This window comes from Ceratina calcarata, unplaced genomic scaffold, assembly GCF_001652005.2.
Source record: "Ceratina calcarata isolate Rehan_Ccalc_2016 unplaced genomic scaffold, ASM165200v1 scaffold145.2, whole genome shotgun sequence".
Lineage (NCBI taxonomy): Eukaryota > Metazoa > Arthropoda > Insecta > Hymenoptera > Apidae > Ceratina > Ceratina calcarata.
The window spans coordinates 361,132-370,328 of NW_017135665.1; the positions used below are offsets into that span (position 1 = coordinate 361,132).

Here is a 9,197-nt window from a genome sequence, read left to right on the forward strand (position 1 = left end):
CAAACGCACACTCATGTACGTGAAATATCACCATCACTTCTAACTTCTAAGATCCACCCTTAAGGACATTCGAAGAAAACTTGATGAAAGACAAACGCAAAGAACAAAAATCCAAGTTAATCGAGATAAAACGAGTCAATTCACTACCGTTCAGGACAAATACCGTCATGCGTGGATAGAGAGAAGGGAGGAGGCGGGAAGTAAAAAGTAAGGACAGAACGAATCTAAGAATTCCGTGATTTCACGAGTTGGAGGACGTAGTGGTCCCTTCGTCTTCATTTAAACGGATCCGTGTGTCCCTTGGCCCTTTCCGTGTCCTTTGGTCCTTCCAATCGGACAGAAATGTGCCACCGAAGGACCAGAGGCCTTTTTGTCGCGTTTCCTTCGACCCCTCGTAGGGTCGCGGAGGGTCGCCGTGGCTCTTCAAAGAGAGAGCGAAACGCGTCTCAAAGTCGAAGGCGAAGAGAGACTCAGGGTCTCTTGTAGAGAACGAGTGGAAACAGGCCTACGCAATAAGAAGCTGGACTAGGGGTCGTCACGACGGTCTCTAATCGGCCGGTATCCTCAGACTTAGTCGTCTTTCATACCTTCCGCCGATCTCTCTACCCACAAAGGTTCTTTAACGAGCCCTTCAGCCCTCGCTAACATGAAAGAACGCTCGCGGATACAGCGGCTCTATTTAATCAGCTGTAATTTCACTTACGTATTGTACCGTAATCAATAACTTTTCGAAAAACGCAGTCTCATCAGTACATCACTAACATTCAGAAGTTTCTCTTGTTCTTTATTTTTTCTTTCTGCTTTTCCCTTTCCTGTATACGATTGCTTTGTTTCTCGAGAGGCAAACTTTCAACAAAGCCAGTCGTCTTCGACCTTCTGAAGGGATGAAAAGGCCAGACCCGCGTGGGAAGGACGCGAGACTCAATTATACGAACGCCAGAGCGTAAGCAACGTCCCTAAGATCTTGAGAAAGTTCGGCCGAGAACGTTGCGTCGCGTGTCCGATTTAGTCTCGGAACTCCAGGTGGACGAATTATGGAGAATCGTCAAAGTTCTCGAAACGGCATGGGGAACTCTCAAGCGACCTACGAGTTTCGTCCATCCTTGAGATAAAAGTTGAAGCGCTTTTCCAGATGAAATATACGAATTTACTCCGACGAATGTTTAAGTACTCTCACCATCAACGCAATTAGGCAAGATGAATCAATGTGAAGTAACACTTGAAATTATCTTTAATTTATGGATTTTACTATAGAATCTTGGGGAATAAATGTTCATATAAGATACAAGAATGATATACAATTAATAATCTCTGTCTTATGGTAAATGCTTCGAAAACATCATTTGATGAAAAGTCAGGTAATAATTATTAGGAAGCTATTGATTTAAGTTGTAAATAAATGAAAGCTTTTGTACGTATTCACTGTAACTTTTACATTTTAAAAATAACGCAAAAAACTAGGTGAGTGGAGGGAGTATTCGGTTCGGGGGCGATTTTACACGGAAGCATTTAACCGGTGCGATGATGGAAAGCGTCCATTACCTTCGATGGCTGAGTTGTCTCACGATAATCTCAGCAGCCCGCAGCAACGGGGACGCTGCAATTCGCGCGGAAGGGTTGGAGCGCGCGGGGCTGCAACCCCTACATGTATCCGCACACCGATTCACGGTCCATCCACTCGGCGCACACATACGAAACCAGCCTCACCCCTTGCGTATATACTCGTAGAAACGGCGTGATTGTTCCGCCAGTTTCTCTATTGGGATAAACGTCGACCCCTCCTTATCACCCCTTATCCTATGATGGAGAGAGTCCTTCCACGGTCGCGGGAACGGAACCCCATCGCCTAAGGGGCTGCTAATTGATTTTAGAAGTTCCTCCTTCGGGCCGTGCACCCCCGTGCTACCTCTTGTACAGCGAAGCCCGAGTTTTCGGGAAAGTCGAGACGGACCGCTTCCTGTGTCGTCGTCACGGTAGAAGAGTCCTGTTTCTAAGTCGCCTTAGACATTCCCTGAGAACCACCGGGGCGAGGTTTCACCCTTGTTTCTCGTTAAACGGAGCTTGACAGGATCCCCAGATTCTCATTCGGACAAATCGAAAATCTCCTAAGAAGACACTAACGAGTCTTGAAGATCTATTCTCGTGTTTCCATAATTAAAGATGAATGACGGATTGTGATTGTGATATGGATCACAAAAGGTGCCACACAAAATTGTTAGGATCGTGGAATTCAATCATAAGAAAGTAAGTTGAAGCCATTTTTCAATGTCAATCGCATAAAAGAACTTTCTTTTCGGTTACTTTATTATCGGTGAAACACTTTTATTACAGAGTGAACAATTGCAATGATTGATGTAACTTAGAAATGTATTCAGAAATGTAAAACTCGATGGAAAGTATAAACAATAGAATATAATTCAATAAAGTGTTCTAGATTGATTAAAATTATTAAAAGAAAACGACAATGTTAAACAATTAACCGGAAAGTTAAATATAAATTAATATCTGCATCTTCGAATTTCACAAGCCAATCGAAAGTGTCTAAAAATTGCTTCTAGTAGGCTTCGAATAACTGATTCTGTCGGTAATAAATCGGGCGTAAGAAGACGAAAGAAGGAGAAAAAGGAATGCCAGCCACGGCCATTATGACCTCAGGTTTAACGACGCAATCAAGCAGATCGTAGGAAAGGGCACGATACTTAAAGAGCAAGGAGAGACACGAGGCCCGGGTGATAACAAGACGCAGAACCTTGAGGGCATCTCGACCGAACGGAACCACTCGGTGAACTTGCAAAAAAAGAGTGGACGGGGTCTACGCTTGCCGGTCGTAATCACCGCCATTGCAACAATGCAACCCCCGAGGCTTGAGTTCTTTTTCTCTGCGTTCTCCAATCCCCCACCCCCTCGCCTATGTCTCTATTCCGCGACACGACTGACGTTTCGCTGTCTTCTTCGCTGTTGCGGCGAACAGAGAAAGCCGGCAGCCAGCCGGCTCATTCTCTTTGCTCGCTTCGATAGTCGCCAGCGGAGACAGCCGAACGGACCGCACAATGAGCTTCCGGTTTATTAAAATCCATCCCCTTCGCGGAGGCACTGTCAACGGCTCGTCACGATCAACTGTGAACAGTTATGGATATTCGCACGCTCGAGTGAAACACGGCTCTCACAACACGATCAATGAACGGCACGAAATACGAGCGCAACATGAAACTGAGCATATAAATCTTACGATTACTTGAAGAGAGTTTTGTACATAATACTATATAAATGTAAAACTCGATGGAAAGTATAAACAATAGAATATAATTCAATAAAGTGTTCTAGATTGATTAAAATTATTAAAAGAAAACGACAATGTTAAACAATTAACCGGAAAGTTAAATATAAATTAATATCTGCATCTTCGAATTTCACAAGCCAATCGAAAGTGTCTAAAAATTGCTTCTAGTAGGCTTCGAATAACTGATTCTGTCGGTAATAAATCGGGCGTAAGAAGACGAAAGAAGGAGAAAAAGGAATGCCAGCCACGGCCATTATGACCTCAGGTTTAACGACGCAATCAAGCAGATCGTAGGAAAGGGCACGATACTTAAAGAGCAAGGAGAGACACGAGGCCCGGGTGATAACAAGACGCAGAACCTTGAGGGCATCTCGACCGAACGGAACCACTCGGTGAACTTGCAAAAAAAGAGTGGACGGGGTCTACGCTTGCCGGTCGTAATCACCGCCATTGCAACAATGCAACCCCCGAGGCTTGAGTTCTTTTTCTCTGCGTTCTCCAATCCCCCACCCCCTCGCCTATGTCTCTATTCCGCGACACGACTGACGTTTCGCTGTCTTCTTCGCTGTTGCGGCGAACAGAGAAAGCCGGCAGCCAGCCGGCTCATTCTCTTTGCTCGCTTCGATAGTCGCCAGCGGAGACAGCCGAACGGACCGCACAATGAGCTTCCGGTTTATTAAAATCCATCCCCTTCGCGGAGGCACTGTCAACGGCTCGTCACGATCAACTGTGAACAGTTATGGATATTCGCACGCTCGAGTGAAACACGGCTCTCACAACACGATCAATGAACGGCACGAAATACGAGCGCAACATGAAACTGAGCATATAAATCTTACGATTACTTGAAGAGAGTTTTGTACATAATACTATATGTTAATATCTTATGATTACTTCGAAATGTGTTATTAAAAAATGGAAAGAAAATGCTATGCGTGGGAACATTTTTATATAAATTTTGATACTATTTCTATTTCATATCGGGAGACCATTTTGAATCTCTCTATATGTTGCATTAAAGAGAACTAGATGCAATTAAATGTGTCGAGAAAATGGTATTTTCATTAACTTGATTACAAATTCACTTACGCTAATTATATCACGTTTTCTATACGAAATACACGCATGCCTAACCAACCTTTTCTCACTGATTCAAAAGTCTCGCTTGCCTATATCCTTCCCTTTCGTCTTTCACGATTCCCACCCAGAAACTCGTTCGCTGCAGTGCGAACTCACTGATGCAATGTACGAACGATAAATCTTCTCCTTTCTCTCATACACGGCGAGCAGTACAAATCCGAGCAAAAGGACAACCTCCTTTACCTATTCGCGCTCTCGCCACACCTCCCCTCGGCCAGGTGGGGCTCGCAACGCTAAATCGTCCATTAACGCGCACTGAACCCTTCAAAATATCCTTCGGCGAAGAAACAAAAAGGCCCACGAGCGACAGGGAGAGACAAAGATAAAGAAGGAACGAAAGAGAGAAGGAACACACCGGGGGGGAAAAAGAAGAGGGTGGCTCGCGATCCGACTACCAGCAAGATATTACATAAGGGTGAGCCCGGTTTGCGAGGCGACTAGGCTCAGGGGTGGAATACCTTTGTCGCCACTTAAAAGGGTCGTCCCCCCAAACGTTGCCGACTTCTGCGAAGTCGCGCGAAACGCAGGTGGCCCGCCCGCGTTATCGTTTGTTCGCAGTTCGTCGAACACGCCGCGACGATACCAACCCTTCCTTTCCTACTTTCTCCGCCGCGCGAATCCGCTTTCAAGGCGGAAACACCAGAAATCTCGTCGTGAACGGGCCAAGCGTCGTTAATAATCCGCGGTACATTTGATGCCAGCTCCCGCGAGCTCTGTGTTACGTCACACTCCGCGGTGCCGCCGGAACGATGGAGAGGGTATCTCGTCCGATCGCTAATTATTCCTCGCTGCCCTTCGAGGCCCGAATTATGGACGCTCTTGACGGACGAGCATCGAAGAATCGGTTGGGTGAATATTGCTACCGGTTTCGCCGGATTACGGGGTCGGTGAATGGAAGCGAAATGTTTGGGAATTCGCATTGGTATGTGTGTTTAATGGAGAAGTTTCAGCTGGGAGATTAGCGTCGATGGAGAGACGGCGGAGAGTAGCAACAATGGGATATTCTGGCTGAAATGTATATTAAATGTGGCGGGCAAAACATGAGATAAATGTGGGAGAAGTATTTAGTTGAATAATACATGCTGAGACCATACCAAGTATAAAAAGCAATAAATTATTATTTCACGATTTTATCAAGATGTTCTCTGTGTGAATTTATCATTTCATGAAGATGAATGGATCTCCGTATTTTCATAAACTGAAGCATCGTTCTGTCAGGTGTTAGAATAAAATCATTGACTGCTGAATAATTTTAAATGACGTTTCTTACTGATTCATCGTGTGTAAAAGACAAATATACATAATATACAATGATAATCGGGACGTAAATGAGAAATCTCTCACTGTTCTTTACCCCTGAAAGTATTCAAGTAATGATTATTCAATATCCTCTCCAGAGAAACTTCTCAAATAAACGCCGAGGACGTGATCGGAAATCCATTAAAAGAATTAAATTACAAAAAAGATGTACTACCGTTCTCTTATGAATTAAGCATTTATAACTAACCAAAAATGAATTTCTGCGAACCCCAGTACGGTCGGGAAAGCGGAATTAATCTCGTTACTCGGAAACAAACGAGATCGTTTCTCAACTCAAGGCAGAGCCGTTTATTTTTCCAAAGTAATTATACATTTCAGCTGCAAGATTATTACCAGCCACAAATGGTGCCGTGCATCAAGCAGAATTCGTCCGGAGTTACCGGATACTTATTCGACGCCATTTACCGTCATTTTATCCTGATTTCACGCTCGATCTGGGACAGGGACAATGCATCCGAATTTCGAATCGAGTTCTTGCACGATTCCGCCGCGTGATCGTAACGCGAAAAAAGAGTTTCGATGAAAAAGATACGAAAGAGGGAAATCGACCCTCTCGATGTCGGTAAATCCCGATGTTACATCATTAATGCCGCGAGCTCGTTAATTAATTCGCCAGCGTTGTGGCGTAACTCGAGCTAGGGCTAACAGAGGTAGGGCTGGTATTAAAGAGACCAAACGATTTGTTTTGTCGTAACAACACCCGCGTATTTACATCTACACGATCTAATTACCGGAGTGACACGTCCAGAGCTCCGTATCGGGTACCATTTTCCTTCACCGAAAATTATTTGATGCGTCCTGCCATTCGCAGTGTGAGTGCACCAAAGGGTGAAGGACGATTGAATTTTCGATAACGACGTCTCACCGATGCTTTCTCTCCGTATTGATTCGAACAATATGTAGTTGGAAACCCACGACAAGACAATGGACGTTACGATTCAACTGCCGGAATGAAATCGTTATCCGAGCACTATTTCGTTGGAAACGGTACGTGATAGAGTATTTCTGGTTCCGGATTTGTTTTTACTATAAAAAAAACTCTATAAGAATCACGTATTGGATATTCCAAAGAAGTTTTTTTTATTGGACGATGTTATACAAAATGAAGATAAGAAGTATCATTTGAAATAAACAATTATTTACTGATTTGAGGGAAACAAACATTTTATGCATTTAGCAAAATTCATTTTCCAAGCCAAATAAAATATAATTTTCAAACGGTACTTCATATTGATTCGTCCTGTACAATCTGTTTCATGAATTAGATTATTGCTGTAGTATGAATTTCTCAAATTGTTCATCAAATTACGAGGATAATATTTATATTTATGATTAAAGAAGCAAATGGTCCGATTATCAAGAATTAATCTGAACATTACTTTCAAGGGCTCAGTCGCACATCGGGAGAAGTTCACGGATCCGTGGAGATTACTGTGATATTTTCTATCCAGCCTTCCGGTACAAGACCAATTCCGCATCGGTAAGTATGACGAATGTTCGTGGCCAAGGAGTGAGAGCGGCCGAAGCCGCGAAATTACGGGGCTTTCATGAGGATTATGCGCGAAACAAGTGGTATTTTTAACTCTGGACGGAGGAAACGCTCCAAGCAGCTGCGGATGACGTGTTGTCGTTTCCCTCGCCATAAAATGTTTCGCGTTTTTCTCGCACTCCATTTCGTTTCAAAACCATAAATGTTATCACTATCACATGCTTATGTCAAGGAATGTATACATATTTTATCTACATGGTTTTATATCAATCACTCAATCAAGATGTTATACAAAATGAAGATAAGAAGTATCATTTGAAATAAACAATTATTTACTGATTTGAGGGAAACAAACATTTTATGCATTTAGCAAAATTCATTTTCCAAGCCAAATAAAATATAATTTTCAAACGGTACTTCATATTGATTCGTCCTGTACAATCTGTTTCATGAATTAGATTATTGCTGTAGTATGAATTTCTCAAATTGTTCATCAAATTACGAGGATAATATTTATATTTATGATTAAAGAAGCAAATGGTCCGATTATCAAGAATTAATCTGAACATTACTTTCAAGGGCTCAGTCGCACATCGGGAGAAGTTCACGGATCCGTGGAGATTACTGTGATATTTTCTATCCAGCCTTCCGGTACAAGACCAATTCCGCATCGGTAAGTATGACGAATGTTCGTGGCCAAGGAGTGAGAGCGGCCGAAGCCGCGAAATTACGGGGCTTTCATGAGGATTATGCGCGAAACAAGTGGTATTTTTAACTCTGGACGGAGGAAACGCTCCAAGCAGCTGCGGATGACGTGTTGTCGTTTCCCTCGCCATAAAATGTTTCGCGTTTTTCTCGCACTCCATTTCGTTTCAAAACCATAAATGTTATCACTATCACATGCTTATGTCAAGGAATGTATACATATTTTATCTACATGGTTTTATATCAATCACTCAATCAATGCACATTTATCAAAAATAGGTTTCAAACGGTATTCAATTTCGTGTAAGAAAATTATATTTATTGCAAATTTACGTCGTTCTCACTTATTATGATCTGACAGATTTGAAAAGTAATCTTAAAAGAAATGAATGTTCTTCGTTTAAGCCGAACGCATGTAACTCTAAATAAATGTCTGCATCAGATCAAACGTAAAATATCCCTAGCCGACAAAGTCGTCGAAAATCCTGGCCGTCTAAAATTAATCAACGATCATGTCGATACTAATAGTCTGCAAAACTTTCCCTCTTTCGACTCATTAACTTTCATACACGTGCGCTTCGGGTACACCGATCGTGTTACCGAGAAGGGAAAAGGGTCGATGTGCGTTCCCCGATGAAACGGAATCTCATCAAAATGGACACGAACGCGTCGGGGATTGATTCCAACGTCCCCAGGCTTGCCGTCGAGGCGTAGGACCCGGCATCGAGCCTATTACCAGGGCTTTTCCAGGATCGTTGGGTATCGCGCCCACATACGTGCATAATTAACGAGACGTGCCGCGCGGCTCGAACGATAAATTTTGACGTACAAATCCGCAGCGTACACGGATCATGCTAACGACATAGCGGCGTGGCGCGGCGGCGTGATTCAACCCGTGCTCTGAAACTTTTTGAAATCGCGCCCGCAACATGAACTGCCTAACACCGTGGCTGTGGTTCGCCGCACGACTGTCGATGTTGGCCGGTTTCCCTCTTTAATCAGGACCGTGTAGGTATAGGTGATCAACCCCTGGCTCTTCCTGCTTCCATTTCGATCTCGATTGCGAACCCTCCGACACTTGTCGCGGTTGCGATCGCCAAAATCGGAAATTGAAAGTGTTCGTGGGTTGGAAATAAAAACTGTTGCGAAAAGCAGATAAAAATAATTAATACTAGGGCTGGTAATTAATATTAATAAAGAGTTTTTTTATTTTAGTTCCTTCACATCAGGCAAGATTAAGTTTTGAGTCATATTATTACTAGA

The 9,197-nt window shown here is 43.2% G+C and overlaps 1 protein-coding gene across 1 annotated transcript in view; it reads right to left on the reverse strand.

Moving 5' to 3' along the window:
- hwt (SH2 domain-containing adapter heavyweight) overlaps positions 1–9,197 on the reverse strand; it is a 77,223-nt gene that overhangs the window by 65,072 nt on the left and 2,954 nt on the right. The gene's annotated exons all lie outside the window — the stretch shown is intronic.